Source organism: Lissotriton helveticus, chromosome 10 (genome assembly GCF_964261635.1).
Source record: "Lissotriton helveticus chromosome 10, aLisHel1.1, whole genome shotgun sequence".
NCBI classification, from domain to species: domain Eukaryota; kingdom Metazoa; phylum Chordata; class Amphibia; order Caudata; family Salamandridae; genus Lissotriton; species Lissotriton helveticus.
The window spans coordinates 756,403,119-756,429,093 of NC_136071.1; positions in this window are offsets into that span (position 1 = coordinate 756,403,119).

The following is a 25,975-nucleotide window of genomic DNA, read 5'->3' on the forward strand; positions in this document are numbered from 1 at the left end:
CATCTACTTGTTCTAGCTCGGTCTTATCCATGAACCATTTGCTCTTATATCTTATTTTATTGATTTTGGTAACAACCATGATCTTAGTTTTTGTCTCATTTATGACCATCCCCTTATCCTTCGAGTACTTGTGGGTCCACCTAATTAGACGCTGTAGTCCCACTTTGGTGTGGCTCAGAAGTATGACGTCATCCGCGTACAGCAGGTTCGTGAGAGGCTTATCAGCTAGTTTCGGGGGGTGCGCATTTTCCTCGTCCAGTGTTATAGTTAGGTCGGCGAGAAACAAATTAAAGAGGAGGGGGGCTAGAACGCAGCCTTGTTTTAGGCCTTCGTTTGCTGGAATCTCCTTAGATATTGTTCTGCCATCCCCCATCCTCACACTCATCCATGTGTCTGTATACAAGAGGCGAATCAGTTTCAGAAGAGGAGCTGGAATTTTCATTTTGTCAAGTTTTTTCCAAAGTAAGTTCCTATCAACAAAGTCAAATGCGGATTTAAAATCTATAAAACATAGATACAGTGGTTGCTTCAGTCTGATTGCCTTATCCATAAGTAGGGCGAGAACCATTACGTTTGTTGTCGTTCCAAGGCCTTGTATGAAGCCTGTTTGGTTAAGGGGCAATTTCTTCGTTTCCGTCACCCATTCCGATAGTTTGGTCAGCAAAATTCTTGCAAACAACTTTGAATCCGTGTCTTGCAAAGTGATCAGCCTATAATTTTCCGTGAGTGCCCAGTTCCCTTTTTTAAAAATTGGAGTTATTAGGGATCCTCGCCAAGACTTGGGTACGGTTCCTGTTAGGATGACTTCTACATATAATTTCTCTAGGACAGTCGCCCATAATTCTGGGTTTTCTTTCAAGAGTGCAAACGGTATCCCATTTGGTCCGGGAGCACCATTCTTCTGTTTTTTTATAGATTTAATTATCTCTTCTTTTTCTATGGCTATTGGCGTATCCCAATCATTCTCATGAGCGGAAGATTCCATATCGTAGTCATTTTTGCACCCATATCGCGTTTCCGGTAAAATTGACTGTATGTTGTCCTGATTTAGATGTTTCCTCAGGAAGATCTCCCAATCCTGCTCGGTTAGCGGTGATGAGACTACTTGCTTGTTAGATCTGGCAAGACAATTGATAATTTTCCAGAAATCTCTTGGATTCTTCTGCTTACTGGCATGCAATACTTTTGCCCAGGTCGCCTGTTCAGTTTTCATTTTTTCGCCCCATATTAGCTTCTTCAAATTTTGATTTAATAGCTTCAAGTTTCCTAGGTTTTCTGCTTTTACCCCCGGTTTCTTTATTAACCTAATAGTCCTGTTTCGCTCTTTCTTCAGTTTCGTTATAGTATATGGCAGATTTAGGTGGTGTTCCTTATCCCTGTTTGGTTCTTTCCCCATTCACTTCTTCTTTGTTTGTGTATGACACTGTCAACCATATGCATTCAGAACTATCAACCCTCACTCTTATCAGACATACAAAGATGTAAACCCTAATTGTACTAATCCTGCACACAAAGATGTTACACACAGGGCTGCCTTTAGGGCAGTGTGACTGGTGTGGCTGACCTGGGGCTGGAGCGCTGTGCACATGCACAGAAATATGCCCACTACATCTGACAGTGCCAGAAACAGTGGAATGGAAATGTACGCATACAATCTCACATCAGTCATGTAGTCCAAATGTATACTCTCCCACAGTAGAATCCAGCACCCCCAAACAGTCACAATGTACATTGCCATACAGTCTGCATGCAAAAATAGCACAATGCGCCAAGACAAATGCCACATGCACCTCCCCCTCACATCGCAGAGGGGCACGCAACACCTCCAGCAGAGCACAGAACACAACACGTGATGCCAGAAAGGACCACCACACCGTCGACACTGACACCCTACAACAGCCCATGGATATCTCACGCAACCCCCCACCAGTACCCGGCCAGCCAAGCAACTCAGGGGTGAACATCGAGCCTGCAACAGACCACACAGCAGGAAGCACCCCCAAGCACAGCTGGCCCATGACACTTCATCCACCCACATATGGCACCCCAATGCCATGTGTCAGCACGCCAAAAGGAGGTAGCCCAACAGGTGTGGGTGGGGATGAACCCATGGAATGTGAACCAGAACACATACCTAGGGGTCTATCACCCACCCACCCACACCCCACTAAGGAGACCCATACTGCCATAGAGACACATGCAGATGCACATTCACAGCACAGAACCACGCCTAGGGGCACACAAATAGAAGTCACACACCCATGTTGGCTGTGCATACAATGGCCCTGGCCACTCCCCTTATGAATTGAGTGGGTGATGACAAAGCTACATGTCCAAGCTCCAACCCGCTGCCTGCGGTGACATGTCTCTATCCGGTGTACACAGCACAATGTAATGTCGTAGGGCCCAGGGCCCACATGCATACTACAAGACCATAGGGACACATGCAGATATCATGTCGAACTGGCTACGGGCACATGCGCCTGGCCCCTTTATTGGCAGGGCTACATGAACAGTGACGCCTGTGCTGGATGTGTGTGGGGTGAGTGTAAGCCATTCCGCATGGAATGTATGGTGCTGGCAACCACTTGTACATTGGACACCAGTGCAACAGAAACAGAAAACTGCTGAGCAACATGGAGTGAGCCAGAGAAAGTCCAGAGGATAGCCAACATGCAAACAGAAGTGTCCGTGAGTTGCAATGCACTGGGCTTTGGACACTGGAGATGGGCGGGCTCATGTGAAAAAAAGTATTGGATTGCGTCCCTTCTATATATTCCTGATGCAGATGCAGAGGGGTGTGTTAGACCTGCATCATCTTTCCCATCAACGTCTCAGGGCCCCCACAGTGTTTGAGGTGACATACCTGCGCAACCCCTCCACAGCACAAAACACAATCAGCAACAGACATTGGCCTGCGGAGCACTGTGTCACTGGCACCTGGAGTGCTGAGCAGGGTATCAGGCCAATGATGGCATCCACGAAGTCTGTCAGGACCACTACTTCAACTCTGGCAGATGGCAGTTGGAGGTGGTCCTTGAGGTGGTGGCGTGTGCCTCCTGTGGTGATTCGTCATCCAGGCCGGTCTGGACTTGCTTTGGTGTGTGAGCCCTGGTGGGATGCATTTGGACCCGGAGGCTGCATACAGCGCAAGGCCACAGAGTAATGGCTTTGATGAACCCAATGCTTACGCCTCAGGGGCCAGCCAATGTCTCCGGAGAAGGGGTCCCTGAGAGGACCAGCACCGAGATAGTGGGTGCAGATGCACTGTGGCTGGCACAGGCACCCAGCCACAGGACAGTGACTTGCGGTGCAGTCAGATGGGCTATGCGACCTGAGTGGGTCATCATCACTGTCTGAGGTGTATGTCTCGGAGTGTTTCGGGGGACAGTGGAAGGTGTCCTCCAGGACAAGAAGCCTAAAGGTTTGATTTTATCTGGAAGCAGCAAATGGAGGAGTGGAATGTGACAGCCCCGTTGCCACCACCAATTCCGTATCAACTACATGAGGATGAAAACTGCCCCCTAGTCCATAGGCTCAGATGCCACCACAGTTCGAGCAGAGAGTGTCCATGAATGTTGGGAACAGACTTAGTGGCACCGGGGCTGAGTGGGGGTGCAGTCTGGGATGATGCCGGGACACTGATATGAACTCCGCCATTGCTGAATCATGACTCTGTGACCTATTGGACAGCAGTGTAGGCCGGAGAAAGAGATCAGCATGGGCCATTCACTAAGTGTTGCCGGCATAGGTTGGTGGCCCCACGTATTTGGTCACCTCCGTGACTGTGACTCAGCTATCGTCCGGACTGAGTCACATCTTCCTCTTACTCCTCTCCCTGTGCGTGCATCCGGCTATGATGTACGGTCCTTGCTTGGTCTCCAGCGGTTCCTGCTCATTGTGTTGGCTGTACGAGCCTGGGGTGACAGAGTGATGGTGATGTTCAGGACAGGTGTTGGGGACTTGGATGTGGCTGCTTGTGCGACTCTGCCGACTCTGGTGGGTGTTAGATGGGGTGTGCCAGGGGCCAACAGGTGCAGCACAGCCAGCAGCTTGGTGTGGGGTGGGATGTTGGTTGTCCGCTGTGCTGGTGCCATTGGCCTGTTGGGCAAGGACGGCCAGGATGCGCAGGATGATTGTCCCTTTCAGCCTGTAGTGGACAGTGCAATTGTACGATGTTGTGCCTGTGAGGCAGGTGCTTTTCCTGGGAGGCCGCTGTCTTTGTCTGAGCTGCCTCTGTGGTGGTCTGGGGGGGGGCTGTGCCGGGTGGGTGTTGTGGCCCCCTTGGGCGTCCGGGCTGCATGTGCAGTTGCTCCATGGCATCTGTTGCCCTTCCGATGATGCCCTGGGCTGGGCTCCCTACTGTGGTGCAGGATGCCGTCCGACTTTACACCAGGTCAGAGCAGGTGTAAATTTCCTGCTGCTAACACGCCTTATTGCGTATTTTGTGTTCTTATTGCCGATCTGTCTGGTCATTGTGAATGTTGAGGTGTGGTGTTGTCGCGGGTTTTGTCACAGGAACCTCTACTCTGCATCTCATTAGCGATAGTTACGGGGGTCCTCTGTGGCGATGTTTTATGCGGCTGCTATCACGGGAAAAATGGTGCTGTGGGCTGTTAGCACCAGCTTGTGAATGGTGGGGTACATTTATCACGACTTTGGCTGCGCTAAAGTGCCGTTAATTCGGCGATAGCTCCTTGTGATTATGCCCCCTGAGATTCTTTTGTCACCGCAGTACAAAAGATACAGTGACTGTTACGAACTGTCAAAAAAGAGTTACATGCAAATTGCATAAAATAGTTTGGATGTTATGGTTTCATTATCTAATCCTAATGTTGCTAAAAAGGGGCAATTTGGGTAGATATACATTCTTATTAATAAAGCTAGCCTTTACCAGTGCTTTAAAACAAACAAATGAAATGTGTATGAGAGAAGGGCTTTGAAGAGATAAGAGGCACTTTTACCCAGTGGTAGTCAAGGAATCCACGGAGGAGCTCATGGGGGGGGGGGGCACAACTGATTGTCCATCGGGCGCCACCAGCGCTAAAGCCGTCCTTGGTATCTACAGAGGTTGGTGGTCAAGAAAGCTCTACCAATCGACAAAGAGGTGCCATTAGAAAATAGCTGAATACATAAATACATACTAAAATAAAATAACCTATTAATAGTAGCTTGTAATCATCTGACAGACAATAAAGTGCAAAAAAAACTGTATAAGGTGAATCCTGGCAGTACCCAATCGTAGCGTAGTGTTAAAGAGCCTGATAGAAGTGTTTATTTTTATTTTATTGAACTGCGATACGTGTAGGAATCCATAATCCTGAGGAGCGCGAGGCGCTACAATTTGTATCGGTTCCCTTGGCGCCGTTTTCGGAATGTGTGTGGAAGCTGTTTGATGTAGTTCATTCTTTTATTTTCCATTTACTGCACGCGGACCGTATCAAGCAACTATCTGAACACCTCTTGTAAGGTACTTCTGTCTAAAAGCTCACACTGCATTTGACGTGTAGTTCATTCTACTAGTTCTTCGCTCTCCTTTGCTTTACAGTAAAGCAGTGCATTAAATCTGTCAAAAGGTTACAGCCAGCTTACCTACTGTCATAACACTAAATCAACAGTATGGCTGGCGAGGCGGTGTGTCTATTAAGAATAAACAATATAAGTCTTTTTAAGACCTACTTTGTAAACTTCATACACAAAGAAAGATTATGAGAAGCTAAAAAGGCACAAATATTATTGCTGAACAAAACATGCACGGGAACCTTGTTAAATGACTTCTGCAAATAAGTGCTCGTTTTACCGCCCAGTTTTCTTTATGAGACATGGTTTTAATTTTGTTTCTATCATTCGATTTTTATAAATCCAGAGATAAACATTGATATGACCTTCCATTTGCCAACTTTACCTTAATTGGAAGTGTGTAAAAGAGAATAAACCAACCTCTCTTTCTAGGTGTTTTAAGTAGATTAGTGATAACATCCACACAGAAATGCATTTAATAATAGGATCATATTCCCTGCGAAAGTTTCGGTTTTTGCCCTTCATTGTCACATTTCTATTTTGTAATATACATGGCATGCTGTGTCCAAACATGATTTTTTTCATAAGCATCTAACTAAGCACATTTAATTAAATAACTGCAAGTCGATTGCAATATTTTAGTATGTTCACTCCCCACCTGAATCATTTATAACATCCTCATAAACGGTCTACCTTCTCAGACGAATGCAAAACAACAGTTGATGGACAGAATGGAGAACAATGTCATACATTCACCCCAGTACAGAGATCTGGGCCTAAATCCATCGTGTTTTTGCACTCCACACCACCCCAGTTCAGACATGGCCATATGCAAATCAGCGTGGACCCTGTCCCTCATGGAAACAGCCCAGCCCGAACTGCCAAGCCATGTCTTCCCTGGACCGGAATCAAGCATCCTAGGACCGGTTTCTGGCTATCAGCCGTCATCAGCCAGGATTGCTTGACTCCAGTGGTGTGGAGAGCATGGGACTGCATGGGAGTGCACTGCATCCCCAAATGCGATGCAGTGCGTGCAACAACATTTGTTTTCTTTATTTAAAGGTTTACTTACCTGTAAAACTCCGTAATCCATACATTACTACCCCCCACCCTGCCCCTCCCCCTCCCCACGTCACCGCGCTGCAGGTACTCCCACTGCCAGCCATGGCTGGTTATGTGATACTCTTTTTACACTGAATTCCTGTAATTAGTTCAGTTCTACTCAACTCTATATGAGGCAGATTTAACTTCAGCTTTTGCACAGAGGGTACTCCATTGCCCTTGCAACGGAGTAGCTCATTTGCTAAACTCTAAATAATGCAGTAGAAAAGTAGAAGGTATTGATAACAAATTATAGGGGTTTGTTACAAGAAAAGAAACAACTGAGAAATGACAAGCATGAATGGAGATGCATGCTATCTGTTGCTTTTGAGATTCGTGATAGTTTTGGAGAGCAGTGGTATGGTGGTATTGACATTTAGTAGTATTACAATAGTACTACTTGCGTACTATAGAATGCTATTCACTAACCTACATGCGGTCAATGTTTCACCTATCTTTTATGTGCATGAATCACCTCCGACTGTGGCGATATCTGTAACCTTAGCCTACTTTTTAGTAATATATAGTGGACGTGTCAGGGGAAGACGGGAACATGGGGAATACTTACTACTAAGAGGGAAGGTTTGTAGAATTAAGAAAGGGTTATGTGAGGGCCAGAGAGGGGTTTAGGGAAGGTAAACAATTTCTATTCACAAAATTAAGATCAAAGTTGCTGCGGTCATAAAGGACTAAAAACAAAAGTAAATGTACTCAAGCTCAGACCATAAGTACGTCCAGGGCCACACATGGCCAACCACTCATACTGCAACCCACTCCCATTTAAAATAACAAGAATAAGCGAGAATAAAGGACAACTTACAAAGCAGACAGTGATTTTTTTGATGGGGTCTACTATACCAAATGTACAAGTTTTATACAGGAGCATTGGGAGATGAAGGGAGGCTTTTGATATCAAATCCCATTGTAATGGGTTAAAACTGAGCTGCACCATCATGCCAATCCTATTCAATTTGTTCTTAAATAATGTGCCTAGTTGTTTACTTGAATCAAGGCCCGTTCAACTCGAATTCAGGTCTATCTTTGTTAATGACATTCCTATTTATGTATCCATATAATTTTTTGCTAATTTTATATGTATTTATCCAATTATATTTTAGGTTTCATGATACAATGAACTGCTAACACAAAAACATGCAGAGAAAATAGAAACAATTTGCCCATTTATATTTCTCGAAACCTAAAGATTTTTATTCTCTGTTATTAATGTTGTGGTTAAATTATATGGCTACAATTAGAAAAGTGCATTGACTATCATTTTATGTTCAAATTAAGATGCGCTGCAATTCTATTGCCAAGAGTGAAAACTATCTGTTTTATGTTATTGAAAATTTACATTTTAAACAGCACATTCTTTTTATCAACAAATGCACTCTAAACATCTCTTCTACATGAATAGATTGAACATGTACGATTCCGAATAATTTTTAACATAGTATGGCAAAAATTATGTAATGATACATCCTTTAATCTTTAATCTTTTTTATGGCACTTTGCATTTTAATGAACTTGACTATCTAAATAAAGTTTTTTTGATTTGATTGAACCTTAAATTAGTTTCTTTCCTCATCAACTGAATGTGTCATATTTTAATAAATAAGAGATTTCAATCACATGAATTGCCGTAGATGACAAATCAGTAGAGTTGGGTGGAATGTTTTATTCAGTGAAATGTTGATCACTCCAGGTTACTCTTTAATGTGGAGTTCCGGTCAAATTCCACCAATCACTCTGTGGCGGTATTTTTGTCCTGCGAAGCTCCAGAAAATCCTTTGATGGTGAGTGGGATATGGCATCCCCTAGTGCGATTTTCTTTTTTTTAAGTTTAAAGTTTATTGAAAGAAAAATTATAGTATACATATGAAGAAGAATAATACATATTATATAACAAAAATACTTCAAATCAATAATAACAAAAAGGGAGGGGAGGGGTGAGAGAAGGAGAGGGAAATGGAGGATATCCTAATAAAACAGTTTAAGTAAGAAGTCACCTGAATCATAAAACTTAATACATCAGCAAGAAACAGTAGTGAATAACTGTAAGGCATACATTCTAAAATTGCAATATTGAAAAGGCAAAAGGAGTAAAAACAAGGAATACATCTGCAAAATAATAATAAAATGATAACTGAGGACTCATGGAGGTTTTCGAACTTCATCTGGGGTAGTAACTAAAATAGCCAAAGATGAAGCAACAGTCGTTAGGTAGGAGGATAGGGGGAGCCATAAAAGATCTCTTTTAATGGATAAAGATATAGGAGTAACATTGTTTGTATCCAATCTGTGATGAAAACAAACAGCATTCCACCAACCTCTGAAAGTAACTTTATCAGCTTGTTTCCAATTTGAAGTTATTAAATGAAGGGCTATTGCAAGTAACAAGTCAATTAAGGAGGGGATGGGAATTTAGTGTGGCCAGGAAGGAGATAAGGAGCCTAAAAAGATATTGGAAACGGAGTAAGGAATTTGGGTGTTGAAAATTGTATTAATTTGAGACCAAACTAATAGCCAAAAACGAGAAAGAGGGGGGCAATCAAAAAGCATATGTTTTAGATCAGCTGAAGGATCTTCACAAGACCAGCATGCAGAGGAAAATTCAGAGGAGAAAGGGGCTAATTTCATTGGGGTGAAAAGGAGGCGCTTATAAATAAAATAAAGAGTCTGAGAGGTATTAGCCGCTCTTGACGTTTTATGAATTTTTAATCATAATTTGTTCCAAAAAGGAGTGGGCCAACATTCAGAAAGATCCATCTCCCAGGCCAATTCAGACTTCACTTTTACCCTGTCAGAGGAGAGAAAAACAATGTTTTATATAGAGAAGAAGCCGACGTAGTAAAAGATAATAAAGGGAAAAGATTAGAACATCTGGTAGGTACATTGGGAGTAGGTGATAAGGAGAGGAGATATTGTGAAAGAGGAGGAAGGAGTGAGTCATATTGAGATCTACAGGAAGAGGGTAAAGAGAATTTTAATTGAAGATCTGAGAAGGGTAAAGGGATGTTATTAAAAACCAGTTGCGAAATCCAGGGTAAACCCTTGAGTCTCCAGGTTTTCCAATAGATAGTCCGACCTTTAATATGTAATAAGTGATTGTACCAGATAGGTTGTTGCTCTAGCTAGATAGAAAAGGGGAAGAGGATTGGAGGAGAGGAATCAATAATTTATGTGTATGAGAGATCACAAGGGGACGGAAATAAGGGATATTGATAGTAAACGCAATAGCTTCCTTAAAATGGAAAGGAGTTATGAAATGTTTTTCAATTGTCAGCCAAAGAGGAGGGTGAACACATTGATCCGGAGAAAGCCATCGAGAGGACTGTCTTAGAGAAAAAGCATAATGATATGATTTGAAATCAGGAAATTTGAGGCCACCAGAAATTTTGTCTGCTTTAAAAGCACTAAGAGCTATTCGGGGAGATTTATTCTTCCTAAGGAATTTGTTTAAAATGGAATCAATTTTTTTTAAATAAAAACCAGGAATGTGTACTGGGATCGTAGATAGAAGATAGAGAATAAGCGGGGGGAGCATCAGCTTAATAGAATCTAGACGACCCCACCAGGAGAGGAAAAGTGGATGCCACCGGTCAATAGATGTAGAGCGAGTTGTGGAGAGATTATCAAAGTTCTCTTTTAAGGTGTCTGGGATAGTAGGAGAAAACCATAATCCTAAGTATTTATTTTAGAGGTTTTCCAAGAGAAACCAGAAGAGATAAAATCCTGAACATTTAAAGGGAGAACTTCACATTTATCCGAATTAGGACGATATCAAGATAATTGAGAGAAAGTGTCGACTTGAGAAAGCGAAAGCTGGAAGTGAAGTAGATGGATTTGAACAATATAGAAGGATGTCATCAGCATAAACAGACATTTTAACGTGGGCATAATCGATTTTGAAACCAGTAATCCTATCATCCAATCTAATTTTTGTTTAAAACGGTTCTAAAGCAATTATGAATAAAAGGGGAGATAAGGGGCAACCTTGCGGGACTCCTCTGAAAAGAGGAAAATATTCAGAAGATTTCCCATTAACAAAAATAGAGGCCTTAGGACCAGAATATACTAATGAAATAAGAGAAATTAATTTAGCAGGGAGCCCAATCCATTTAAGCGCTTGAAACATAAAATCCCAACCAATCCTGTCAAATGCTTTCTCAGCATCTAACGCTATTGCAGCAATAGGATAAGCTAGGGAGGAAGCTTTAATTAAAATATTAAAGAAAACTCTGGAATTATCTGAGGATAAGCGAACTTTGACAAATCCTGATTGTTCCGGGCCAATAATATTGGGTAAGATGGGTTCAATACGGAGAGTAAGGATCTTTGCAAAAATCTTGTAATCTAAATTAACTAAAGAGATAGGGCGGTCATTTTTTACAATAATACAGATGACCTGTGCACACGTAATTAACATTGGCAGTATTAATACTGTAAGTATTTCCAAAGCATCACAATCAAAAATTGATCCAAATGGCGTTTTCTTTCCGTTTGGTTTATTGTATTTCAGGTGCCCAGCCAGCACGTGTTTCGTCAGGGTATAACCCAAGACTTCTTCAGGGCTATAAGATGTATAATGGCAACACGTTACACAATTGTATTGGCATCATATATTTACATGTGGTGGCAGACTCATAAAATATAACTAAAGTGCAGACTTCACCCTTCGTGACATACCAATCAAACCAAAATATTGAGTGTGCACAAGAAAGCAAAAGTCAGTCTCTTCCGTGAATCTATCTGGCACAATGTCAGAACCTTCATACTTGCATAGCATGTCAAAATTATGATAAAACAGTTTCTGTTAATATTCTTATAACATCATCTTAAAGTATAATCAATATGTCGAGTATCAATCATGTCCGATACCCATCATAAGACATTTACATTACCAGAGCTCAAAATTACAAAAGCGTATTCCCAGATACATGTGGAGTGCAATAGAAAACAGAAAAAAGAATAAGAAACCAGTGATAAGGAGTAAAGGGCATGCAGAAGGCTAAAAACCTATCCTTAGAAGACCATCTTACCTAATGGACAGATGGCTAGAGTGTCAAGATTCCTACAAGAAGGGGAACAGAATCCAATGAGTAAATAGTTACACTAAATTGAAAAAGTACAATGGGTGCGATGTTAAAACCACCAATCTCACCTCTACGTCGGTTATACTTCCGTCCGGCTGTGGCGTCAAAAGATTTCCATAGAAAGAGTTTTATTGAGGATTAACTGGTAAGTACCAATGTGGAGCACTAGGGAAGGAAAAATGAGTGTGACATGAGATCCAAGCAGCCCACCAAGTATAAATGTACGCTAGTGACATAGGTGTGTGTCCCCAAGAAGATTAGAAACTAAGGTAATTCAAAGTGTGCCAATACACACGTTATTAGGTAGACTTCCTCCTGAAATTAGACCCCAAACGGTCGAAACAATGATTAAGACTCAAGTATATGAAAACGCTCTAACTGGTTCATGCAACCTAAGAATAAAAAATGGTAAAGTACAGCTAAGTTTTGAACAGAGTGACCCCGTGAGTATTGGTCAAATCACTAATTTTGACTATGAATAGTAAAATGCTCCGGCTGGCTCTAGTAGCACATAAATACAAAATTAATCTACTACAACCGCGTTTCAACCGGTGACGTCCCGTGAGTATCGGGAAATCATGATATCAATAATGGAACAAGCAGGGCACATATACTGCGATCTGTACTGTATGGTGCAAAACCAGTTATCAATTGCTTAATACGCAACACAGGCCTAAAAGTTTACCCCCGCATAATTTCAAATGTGACCCGAGCCTCACCTTATAATGCTCCCAGCCACGCGGCAAGACAGCAGCTCCGCTGGCGGCGTGGTTAGAATTCTTGAGCCGGACGCGAGTGATTTCCTGGGTCTCCGTCTTAACACAACGGAAACGAGAAAAGGCTAGAACGCCAACCTCGTTTCTGGAAAACAGCCGGAAGTCTGTCATAAACCCGGAAGTGGGTTGGTCACAAAGAGTGTATAGTGATAAATAATATCAAAGTCCAAAAATAGAGTGTATATTAAGAACGAATTTGGTGCAAACTTAAAAATGTGCTCCAAACGGGATAATTATAAATCCACTGACCGAATACGTCTAAGTGGTGATGAAAAACATCATCCATAGGCAAATATCCGCAATGTCTGCTTAGTCAGGTAGAGACTGTATGGCCACATCAATGCACAAATTCAGAGTTTTAAAACTACATAGGTTTGACAAGATATTCAACCAATAAGGTTGGTATAGAATGCAAGAAAGGATCTGAGATCATCCGAAGTAAAATCACAATAGTTATATAATGGCATCAGGTGCTTATAAAAAATGCCACAATCCAATGTCATACACCATATTGGAGTGATTCTCGAAAGAATGTGTAAAGAGAAATGCTGGAAGGCCAGCAGAGAAAAAGTAAGTAGGTAGAACTGGGGACAAATTACACCCAGGTGACAGTAAAACCATACAACGGTTATTATCTATTATGTAAAATCAAGTGATTAGCAATTCTTTGTTTATACATCATAACACTAGTCACCATTCAAAGTGTCGGCTGATTTCACAGGTATTGTTAAACAAATCTCATTTTGGGCATACATAGAATCCTAGATGGATGTTACAAATTCCATCTAAAATGCCCAACACTCTATTCCTAAGAAACCCATTCAACTATAGAGTGTATGTGAAATGTAACAATGTCAATACTATCTGTGGGTTATCAATCTACTAGAAAGTACTGTAACTCATGATCTGTATTGAGTCCCAGCTCCACCGCCTTAAGGCGCATTATCCAGGTGGCCTCTGCCCGGCGTAGCGACAGTTCCCTGTCTCCGCCTCTTTGATGGGGTGGAATCATTTCTATGCCAAAGAAATCGAATCGCTTATACTGTCCTTGTTCTTTACAGGTCATAGCATTCATGGCCATTGGGTATCTAGCTTCCCCTTGTATTAGTGCTCTAGCGTGTTCACTGATGCAATCCTTCAGCATCCGAATAGTACTACCCACATATTGCTTATGGCATTTGCATACAATTACATAAATGACAAATCGAGTCATACAGTTAATGTTCTGCATGATTTTGTATTCCCTACTATCGGGACCTTGGAATTTGTAAGTGTTATGCAGTGCCCATTTGCATACGCCACAGCTTCCACACTTGTGAAAGCCTAACGTCCGTTTGGTAAGCCAGTCATCGTCTTTGTTAATAGTGGGGACAGTCGGACTTGGAATGCTTCTCAAAGTAGTTCCTCTTCTGTATGTGACCATTGGTCTACTGGTGGTGAATGTCTCTTGGGACTTATCGGCTCTTAAGATGTTCCAATATTTGTGCACGATCCTGGTCATGATGTCTACTTTTTGATTGTAATTGGTGACTAATCTCACAAGTTGAGCTGAAGTGTTGATAGAATCCTTTTCCCTCAGTGTCTCAGTGTGTGTAACCTGAAGTATGCGTTTCTCTGCTCTATCCAGGGTTCTTTGTTGGTGACACCTGGCCTTAAATCTCCTCTTCATGGCGTGTAGGCATGATTGGAATTCTGTGTTTGTACTACAATTCAGCCTTGCCCTGGTAAATTCCCCAAAGTAATATATAAGTAAGTAATAATTTTATTTCGCATAGTTACTTAAAACAATTGGAATACAAGAATAGGTTAAGAACAGAGAAAATAAAAGTACAGTTCTAATAAAAGAGAATAAAACATTCACATTTCCTTAGTTCGAATGTGCACGCAGCAACTTCGTAAGCAATAAAGTTTTTTGTTTTTTTAAAGTTCAACTTTATAATTGTAAAATATTTCTACTTTCCCGATGACCTCAAAGGCTCTTTGAGTCAGTAATGTCATTCGACAAAGCGATATTAGATCAATAGTACAGGTGTGTGAATTGCACTCCTAGCCTATTTGCATTAAGAAAAAGGAAGAATTCATGTAGTGTTTCTTCTGGACCCGACCACAGGAGCAGACAGTCGTCAATATAACAATCCCAGTACACAAGATATTGGCTGAATCTGCTACCTGTCTCACCCCAGATCCATTTGGCTTCGAAATATCCCATAAAGAGATTAGCGAAGGAGGGCGAACATTTTGAGCCCATCACCACTCCTCGCGTTTGCTTATACCATTTGCCCTCAAATGTGAAGCAGTTGTTACTTAGTATAAGCTCAATCATGGTGAGAAGCATTCTACTGTGTTTCCATTGTGTGGCCGGTTTATTGCTAAAATTCTACTCCATGGCTTGCATGCCCATGCTTGGATCAATGTTTGTGTACAACGAAACCACGTCTAATGATGCTAAGATGATGTTATTTTCCCATGTCAAGTCTGTTAGTAGACCTAAGGTGTGTTTTGTGTCCCTGATATATGCAGGAAGGTTCTGTACTAGGGGTTGCAAAAACATATCCACGTATTCCGCGATACGTTCAGACGGACCACCTATGCTCGACACAATGGGTTGGCCAGGTGGGAAGGGGATGTTCTTGTGAACCTTAGGCAATGTATACATGGCAGGGAATCTGGGTTTCTCTACCTTTAGGTACAGAAATTCTTTCACGCTTAATAGGCCCTCCTCATACCAGGTACGTAGATGTTTGTTAAGAAGAAGTGTCAGTGTGCCTATAGGATTGACCATGAGCTCGTCATAACAGGTGTTGTCATTTAATTGTCCCAACACCTCACTGTTGTAATCCTGCCTGTCCATAATCACAATGTTGCCGCCCTTGTCAGCCTCCCTAAACATGATGGATGTGTTAGTCAATAACAAATTTAAGGCTTTACATTCCCCTTCCTTAAGATTGTCTTGATTCGGTCTTCTATTATATTTGCTTTTGGATTCATGTCTATCTATATCCTGCAGGACCAATTTATGGAATATGTCAATCGTGTTCCCCCCTGGTAATACTGGTGTTCACTTGGACCTAGGTTTCAGGCCACTTGAGATGGTATAATCACTTTCCACATTTAGGTCTGTCAATAATTGACTCAAATCATTAGGTGTAGCGTCCTGATTGGTGATAGACAATAACAGCTATGTATAAGAAACATCTTGTATACTCAAAACATCCATCACTCCACACACTGGAATATTTTTCATATGTTTATTGCTTGATGGGTTGGGCAAGAACATTTTCTTAAGCTTTAAGTTTCTGACAAATTTGAACAGGTCAATTTTAGCCGTGCATACATCACCACTATCTCTAGGGCAAAATCCTAAGCCTTTCTTCAGAAGTGATTCCATGTCATCAGTAAGTGTAAGGGATGAAAGATTGATAATGTTCACCCCCAATTCCTGTGCATCTATTAGTTCCTCTTGTCCCCTGATCTTAGATTTCTCCTGTACTCGTTTGTGACCTGCTCTTTTGCCTCTCCTTGTTTTCTTATTTGTGCCCCATTTTTGGGTTGTGTTCTGTTTCCCTTTTTTATACGCTGAACCTTTTTTAAAAAAGAGTTGTCTTATCTACTCTGGTTGGAGGTGCCTGGTGCATTATCCATCTCACAATAGCTGGACATAGGTGCACTCAAGAAAGTTGAAACAGAGTTGGAATGTTGTATATCTGCTTTCTGCCTGTTTTGATCCCCAATTAAGATCTCATCATATTTTTTGGCAAAAGGTGAAGAACCTACCCTCTCTATAGTCTATTTCATCACGCTTCAGTATTCTCGCTTTGCATTGTTTGATGTCTTCCTGATGTTTTAATAAAACCTCATCTAGGATCTCATAATTCTTCTTTGTGGCCTCTGATATGCCAAGATCTTTAATTTCACCTTCCAATTTATTAATCTCTTCCTGCAATGCTGCCACTTTACGGTCAGCATTATCAATTAGTATTCCCATCAGTGTTTTGGAATTAAGGGTGAGTGAGTCATCCCATAATTTCAATAATTCATCATCAAGCTCATCATACGGGGGGAAAATCTGAGAGCGCAGCCCCCTTGGTACCCTGTCCAATCTCATGTATTGTCTAAGGGTAATGCCATCCCACCATTTACTGTTTTCACTCTTTTTGAGTTTTTCCAGCTTCACAAATTTTTACAAAGAGAGGGATCTTTATTGTCCTTAGGAATTAAACAGATGACAGCGTCTTGAAAAGATCCTTAGGAAGAACCCTCTGTAATAAAAAATGTATAAAGTAATAAGAGATGGGGGAGTAATAGAGACGCGAAATGAGTATAAAATTCAATGGTAAAACCGTCTGGACCGGCCGATTTCCCTCTTTTCAGAACCGATACTGCATGTTTAATTTCGGATTGAGTGATATCTAATTCTAGTCAGGCAAAGTCAGTGTCATGAGTAGGAGGAGAATGTATTGATTGAAAGAAAGAGGAGAGATTAACAGAGGATGGTTGTTGCTCCGGCGTATACACATTTTTATAGAAAGAAACAAATTCATTTAAAATGTCAGTATCTTTAAACAGCGAATCTCCAACAGTGTTACGAATAGATTCAATTTTAGTCCATTCCCGACGAATCTTCAGGTAATTTGCAAGCAGTTTGCCCATCTTATTCTGGCCCCCGTAATAACGAGCACTGCTTTTTAAAAGATAAGAGTATGCAGCTTCTGTAGTAGATTTATTGAAAGACATTTTTGCCTCAATAAGACTTTTTAAGGATTATTCAGAATTTGAGCGATAATAATCATATTCAAGTTTCTTAATTTTTGCCAATAATTAAGCATTTTTGGCTTCAAAAAACGTCTTCTTTCGTGAAAGAAAATCGATGATAAAACCCCTACCTGCCGCCTTAAAAGAATCCCAAATCATTACTGGAGAGGAACCAGGAGTGGAGTTAATAGAAAAGAATTCAGAAGCAAAAGAGGTGAATTGGCCAGTGAAATTGGGATCTTATAGTAAAGCATTGTTAAAACGCCATCTACCAGCATTAGGGGAGAAAGGTAGCAAATCAAAATCAACAAAAACTGGGGCATGATCTGAAATTAGGATGGATCCAATCTCGGCATGCGAGACAAGTTGAGACAGGGGTGTACTGAGAATAAGTAAGTCTATTCTGGATTGAGAATTATCAGGGGGAGAGTAAAAGGTATATTCCTGCAAATCAGGGTTACAGAGTCTCCAAATATCAATTAAAACTTTGCATAGTATGGCAGAAGTAAACTGTGAATGCATCTTGGTGTTACAGAATTTCACAGAGGAATGCCTATCTAAAATAGGGTCCATAATCTGATTACAATCACCCCCAAACATAACATAGTCCTCATCAAACATAAGAAGTTTATCAGAAATGTGAATCCAAAACTTATTATCAACAGTAACTGGTGCATAAACATTGAATAATACCAAGGGAATGTTATCAATAAGCAACTTAGTAATTACCCAACGACCATCAGGGTCATTTTCCTGGTGTACTACTGAAGGCTGGTGTTTTTTATGACACAATATAGAGGAGCCGTTTTTCTTTCCTAAAGCAGGGGAAGAAAAATCATGACCAACCCAACCTCTTTTCATTTGGTTGCCTCAGCTTCAGATAAATGAGTTTCTTGAATAAAAACAATATCTGTATGTAATCTAGCTAAGTGAGTTACCATGCGTTGTCTCTTTATAGGATTGTTAACTCCTTTAACGTTCCAGGTTACAACTCTAAATGTGAACCATTAAAACAAACATGAGCAAATATTATAAAAGCAGTAAAGTAGATAACTATCAATTAAAACAGAAACTATGGCTACACAAACAATGCAAAAGTTCAGACACCTTATATCTAAGAGAAAGACAATAGAGAATAAAAGTTTATATGAAAGATTCAGGAATGCAAAGATGGGAGAAAGAAGAGAGAGAAAAGTACTATGAAATATAGAGAAATGGATAAAGAAAGATAGAAGTAAAAGGGATAGTAAGGGACAGAGCTGAAAAACTTAACAACAAAAAACAAGAATACGATAAAAATCTAACAATAGAAAACGAAAAAAGATGTCAAAAAGGCATACCACAGAACAACAATGAAACTGGGGATGGTGGAACCACATAAGGAAGGTAGCACACTTGACCGAAGACTCCATGCGAACACACCTAAAATAAAGAAACCAAAAATAGAAATTAATTAATGACCAAAGACACAACTAAACACAACTCGAAATACATTACACAGCAGGGAGAGTAAAAACATAGACAACTTTGGCAAAGCAGTACGACACGAAGCAGTGAACAGAGCGTTTGCTTTAATAGTTATGCATGAGGAATGGCAATGGATTCATTTCTGCAAGAGTCTAGAAATTGTTGAAGAAGTGCTGGATCCTCATAATTCGTCGTACTGTTGTTGTAAGTCACTTTAAAGAGGCAAGGATGAAATAAGCCATAACGAGCATTCAAGGAACGTAGAGCAGGTCTCATCTCCAGAAACTTCTTGCGACGATCTGCAGTGATCTTCTTTTTTTTATTTTTTTATTTTATTGAGAGTTTATAGACAATGGATAAACATTACATGGCATTTTTAAGCAATGATCTGCAGTGATCTTGGCATAATCCTGAGCAAAGAAAAGATTAGAACCATTCCAGATAATCTTTCCCTTGTGCTTGGCAGCATGAAGGACTTTAAGTAGATCTGTGTACTCCAAAAAATACAGAATAACACCTCTAGGCTTTACCGAAGAAGATGATGAAGTAGATGGACGTGAAATGGAACCCAAGCGATGAGCTTGCTGAATATTTAACGAAGGAGAAGTAGGAAGACCAAGCAGGGTTGGCAGGACTGATTGGAAAAAGGAGATGGGATTTGATCCCTCAAGGCCTTCTGCAAGTCCGTAAATGCATAAGTTATTACGCCTGTTTCGGTTTTCCAAATTTTCAACTTGCTGTTTAAGATTTGCAATCTCCTTATGCATGAGGGGAACTTGATCAATAACTCGTTGAGCTGAAGCAAAACTGTATTCAAGAGTTTCCACCCTCCGCTCAGTATGAGACCATTCATCCTCCAGGCTCTGAAGTCGAGAATTTGTTTCCGTCATGTAAGATTTAAGTGAGCGGATTTCCTCTAATAAAAGTTCCATAGAAATGGAGGAAGACAAGTTGGTCGGAGAAGGAGGATTCATTTTGACTCTTTTTCCTGGAGTGGAAGCTCAAGAGGAAGGAGCTGTAGCAGAAGGCTTTGAGTTTGGACGGGAAGTATGAGGAGAGTTACATTTGGTAGCAGGAGTATCATTAGTAGTGTCATCCATATTATCTTGCAGGACACTGAATGGGTTAATATCTTCAAAAGGTAAGTTGGGTAAATTTTTTTGCTGAGAGGAATTTCGATTGGTGCATGACATCGCCATTGAGAACAGTATTATAGAAGTCACTGCAGAGAGGAGGTTAAAGTTCAAACAATGTACTGCACAAGGGTGAAAAATTCTAAAGATGAAGGAATCCCCAAAGCCTGTTAGTCAAAAGTCGACATTCCTCCAAAATTGAATATTCTCTGAGACAAAACAATGCATCTTACAATGTAGTGAAGAACAAAGGAGGTGATCTGATAATTGATGTCAACAAAAATACTCAAAAAAGATGTGCATCCAAGGAGCTTTCTACCAAAAAGCGAAGTGCGGAAAACAGCATAATATAGAAATGCAGTATAAGTGCTAGGTGGTACAACTATCAAATTGAGGTAATTGTGCTGAGCACGCACTTGGTAAAGTGAGGAAAATTTTTAAAAACAAAACATTGTACAGAGAAATATGCTTTGCAGCTTGAGGCAGAAAAAGGTGACACGTTGTGAAGGAGTTGAAATAAGTAATTAAAATGGCATCATCACAAGACAACTCACTTCATTCAACTGTGCAGTTTCAGAAATGTTCACATTAAATGACAGAAGTCCGCGTGAATAAAGGCATTGCCAAAGCAAATTACGCTATTATAAATCATGTCATGACAGGCAAAGAGACGCGGCACATCACGGGAGAGCAGAAAGATTACAAAATGGCAGGCGCGTCTCAAACGTGAACCGTTGATGCAGGCATGAGGGAAAGAAAGATGTGCGCCTCACCCTGTGCGTTCAAAAATACATCATCTGTTGCCGTCGACTTTTCGCCGTCTAAATACACGGTCTTGAGGACCGGAAGTGCAACAAAAGACCTGGAGAGTCTCCCGACTCGTCACGCTCCGACGGAGCTCCCCGGAGTTGCGGCCATCTTCCCTGGTGCCGTAGCCACTCCCCCCCCAGTGCGATTTTCTAATGTGACCAGAGGCTGCTATTTGAATAGATTTGTTGCCGCCAAGTTGATTTTCTGCTTGATCGGTAGCAAGATCAACTCGAATGGCCATGCTCTAAACTACAGAATGAGCGGCACATTGCAGTTTATTTGTAACTCTGCCGAATTCTGCAGAGTGAAATTCGCCCACCTCTACAAATCAGCACACTCTTGTGAAAACATGCAGATTTTAGAACAAACCTAGCGTGCATCAACAGCCATTACAACTCAGTAGGGGACTTTCTCTGTTTCTATTTACCTTACCTGACATTTCACAACGCTATAGGCCTGGCAATCATGACTGTCAGAATTCAGAATAATTTAAAAAACAACCTAATTTCTGTCTGTATCCATAATAAACGTGAATACTGACAGGTAAATAGATGTGTTACTGTTTGTAAAATCAATGAACATGTAAAACTGGGAGTTACACCTTCTGTGGAGTTCAATTCAGTGGCTATTAACACGTATGGTGCATTGATGAGGGAACCAGAATGTAAAATAATCACAAATGCCTGCAAGGAGGATTACACATAAAATAATCATGTATTAAACAACTGTAAATGACTCTCACAGCCTCGTACGGCAAATATAATTGCAGACATGATGCCTTGAAAGGTCCAGGTCCCTCATTGGAACAAAACATAACCCAAATTTTACTTTAAAAACAATACGAAAGTTTCTGTTTGCATATGTCTTAGGCATAAAACTAAGTTTGACCTCAGCTAGTACTTGGAATATGCATTTGATCTAGAATAATGGTGTTATCTGTTAATGCTGATACATATTGTTCCTACAATTGAGAGTCTGCGTAAATGGGGTTTGACCACGGTAGAGATTGGGAGATCGGAATTAAAAATGTGGTATGTCTCTAGCAATGGAATCTGTCAAATGTGGATCATTTGTCCAAGATTCTATTTATTGAAGAAAATATATCTGAAGAAAGTTTTTTTCACCAGCTCATTTACACACCATCTGCTGCTGTCAATCTTTACATTCCTACACTGTGCATGGTTATTCATCTAAATTTATTTTAGGTATGTCATCTTTTGAACAGAACGCATTGTGTAATGTGGAAAGGCTATAATCTTGTTTTTATGTCTGGATATACAGTGCAGCTGGCTGTAAGCCATATGTCTTGCAATATGCATAGATGGGGTTTAAAATAAACCCTTTTCAGAGATTTGGATAATATTATTGCCTCTTGGATCAGATCAGCAGTCTTTTCGTTCACCACCATCTATTGGCAATTAGAGAATATCCTTCAGCTTACTATGTAGTGCTTGAATTGCAATGCATGAGGAATAATTTTTCAAAAAAGTACCCTCAATCATCACACTTTTTGTCACACTCAATTCCTTATCTCAATCATTTGTTAACTATAGCAAGCTGTTTTTTTCTGACTGCTGGAAGCACTTTTTGAATGCTTTTGAGCTGGTTCAATTGCAAGTCTTTGCTTAACATGACTTCTATTTCCTTTTGTTCATGACACCACAAATTTCACAACACAATCAATACAACTACTAACAGTCTGCACACTATCATGACCAACAATTCTAACACAAATATCAAAACAAATCCCTCCTCCAATTCCACCACTAATTCTATCACAATTACCACTACTGCAGCCAACACTACCACGTCTGCCACTACTCATACCACACCACGAATGCCACCAATATCACAGCTCCACAGGTACCAAGCATTTGCAATGCCAAAAGGGGTGGATTTAATGGACTATCAAATGGTGGAAACATGATTTCTGCTTGGCTCTGTTTGCATTTGTTGTCACCTTAAACCCAAATCTATTGGCTTTGCACTTTCATGTTGTATGGTGTGCATGTGTGTTCATATGGCCACATGACAACTTATATATACTATGAAAATAATTATTGGCTGCAGGAGATGAGCACTGAGAAGGGTTTGTAAATGGTCACAGAAGCAAGAACATATGATACACAAACTACAATAGAAGAAAGGTTACTTCTGCCAAATTACACTTACCACAATGTTATCCTTGCTGTTTAGTTTTATATAGCAAAAACAAAAATAGATTTTTCTGGAATACAAGAAAGCTTATAAAAATGAATTGTATTGCAGGAACATCACTAGCAGTTAAGAGAGTGAAGTTATATTTTCATTCACGTTCACACTTCAGAGCATAACTGTGTGATGTGATTAAATATGTTAACCTGGCTATCTCTATTGACATACGTTTTCTCAATATGCTGTAAATTATCTCACTTTTCGAAAACATTCATGAAATGTTAGCTCAGTCCCATCACTGCTTTGTAGAGAATAATGTGGTGTCTCAGAAATAGTTCAGCAAGTGGCAATATTTCATTTATTTCAGTCTACTTACAGAACATTATATTGATCCAATTCAGCATTTATCTGCAAATTTATTTCAAGAGTATAAGAACAATGCTAAGTTGCCAAAGTTTTGCTGACAGAAAAATGTTTGAGAATCTGTTGCACACTTTCAGGATGTATCCCTGTGTGTGGGGAGGGTTTTTTTATTTAAAAAAATGCTTTTCTCTTGGACCACTGAAACGAACTTTCCTCAAAGGTGGATCCCACTTCTTTAAGGTATGAAGTTGTAGCAGCTGGATTTTTCTGCCCAAAAAAGGAGTTGGTTCACTTCTAGTCTTTAATAAATGGGACCTTTGGTAAATACTGCAATATCCATCTATTGAAAATAGATCATCATTCTGAGCCAGTGTCCTTTGAGGGGTAATTCTTACACGATCCTAAATATGAGTGCCCTGAAGGAAGATGAGATAATTATTGCACCTAATGAAATTTGATACTCCGTGGTTCGGAGTTCATCAGATGTGATTAACAGCTTCAATTATTGGGTTTACGTTTCAAAATTGGGCACTTGTATCTTCCTGTTCTTAACACCAAGAGCCCCATATACCATTATTTACCAGGTATTTGTTTCCGGGTGTGCATTGGCAGGTTATACCGGCTTCTATGTGCATGGGGAAATTGGGTAAATCTCATATTAAAAGTTTTAAGTTAGAAAAAGAGGCAAAACATGAAGAATCAGTTTTTATTATCCATCTTGAACTTTTTTTCTGTGCATTTTTCTCCAATAGATATTGTCTAGTTCATCCTCCTGAAATCTCTTAGGGGGACGCAGAGGGGGTGTGCCAATTATCACGCAACTTGGAATATCAATTTCTAATTGTAAAACCCCACTTATAATCAGTGTCTTAGTGAAATAAGTAAAAATGGCACCCTGTGCTACGACCAAATGATATATCTTGGATCTAAAATCTTTTAGTGTAAAAAAGCCTTAAGGGAGTAAAAAAGATATAATTGTTGTTTATTTAACTGTTATATAATTTTTGAGCTTTCTTTGCATGCACTTAGTTTTAAATCTTTACCTTAACAATTACAATATGTTGTGATCTGTTCATCTAAAAAGTCAAAAAAAGAGATACAAGTAATTCATCATATTGGATAAACAAAACAGGAAAAGTTAGTGTTCTGGCATTTAATCATTACTACTCGTATGCACTGATAGACAAAAAGAGTAGAGATGAGACAGAAAAGACGATGCGGGGTGGAGTATCAATCACTGAGAGTATTACAGGTTGTCAGTGTATTGCACTCAGATACGTCTGCCCTCGCAAGGACATCTGCCAGTCAAATTATTGTATCTATCCAGTGTTGAAGCTGAAAGGTTGTAGCACCCGAGATTGCAAAATATATTACTAACACTTCCTTCCTTTTCTTCAAACAATATAATTAGCACACCTTGAACACACCTGTGATCATTGCAATATTGTAGACACGAGTATGTCAATTACAACATATTTCTTAGCCTTATTGTATTCATTAGACATTTGTAATGCATTAATACATAACTCTGCTAAACACATTTTTATTCCGTTGTTACATTAAATGATTCAATGTAAATCATATTATACTCGAAAACGCAATGTTGAGGAAGAAAGTCACATGAAGTTATACATTAATTTTATTAAAGCATGATAAATGAGGTTGTGCAGGTTATTATATATGTGTATTTATAGGTGTAAAGAATAGCTACCAGCTAACCTTGTAACATCATGCATTGCCTTCAAGGGGTGCTGATGACATCATTTACCAATGAGCAGAAGATCTAATGGTCTGTAAATGTCATCAGAAGCATGAGATCTCAATATAGAAACATATTACATAAGTAGCGTGTTATGCATTTTAGCCTTGTATATTTATTTGTTGTACATTTACAAAAGCGACAGTTTATTGAAGAAGAAAGGGAATCCGGGACTATACAGTTTGGTTGCCAATAATAAAATGAACATAAAAGTATTTAACTATGCAATTAATAAAAGTTGATTGCAGCTACAACAGTTTTTATTTTCTCAAAAACACATTCTGGATATTAAATCTGTAATTGTTGAAGCTACTGCAAGCAGGGCAGGGGTTACAATGTTCAAGGTTCAATAATAGATTTTTGATTAAACTATTAAACTATAGAAAATGATTATGCTTCGATTGTTGAAGCTAACGCCAACGACACAGAGCTAACAGTGAACTCTGATTGCATTTAAAATGTACAGGGTTTGCTTGGCTTTTAGAAATAGGCTGCTAATTAAACAATGAACAGTAAGATGTTTGACACTACTCCTGCAAGGTTCCACTATCAATAGGCCATTGTAGTTTGATTGTTTCTGTTTTGCTTTTGCTTTCTGAAAGAGACTACTAAGTACACAATGGGCAATGGGAAAGCTCTGTGTAGACTGACAAAATGAAGTAATATCTGTGAAATATGGATAATATTTCACTGGACCCTGTTAAATATGGGCTTTTATACTACACATTTTGTACTATCCTGACACCCAAATGTAAGTTATAGAGAATACATATAATGGATAACTGTGCAATACTGTACTATTTCTCATCGAGGAGTTCTGGTGACATCATACAACAAAGACCAGAAGGACCATAAAATATAAGGGCATGGTAGTGTACCTCTCATCAAAGGGTGATATTAGAAAAAAAACATTTTGTGCCGGAGGTTTCATAATTCTCCAGCAGGTGTGTGGGAGGTTGGACATCAGTCCAGGCCCTGTCCCAAATTCACGCCGTGCATGACCGTTGGCCATGCCCGATGGGTTTTTGCCACCTGTGGGGGTTC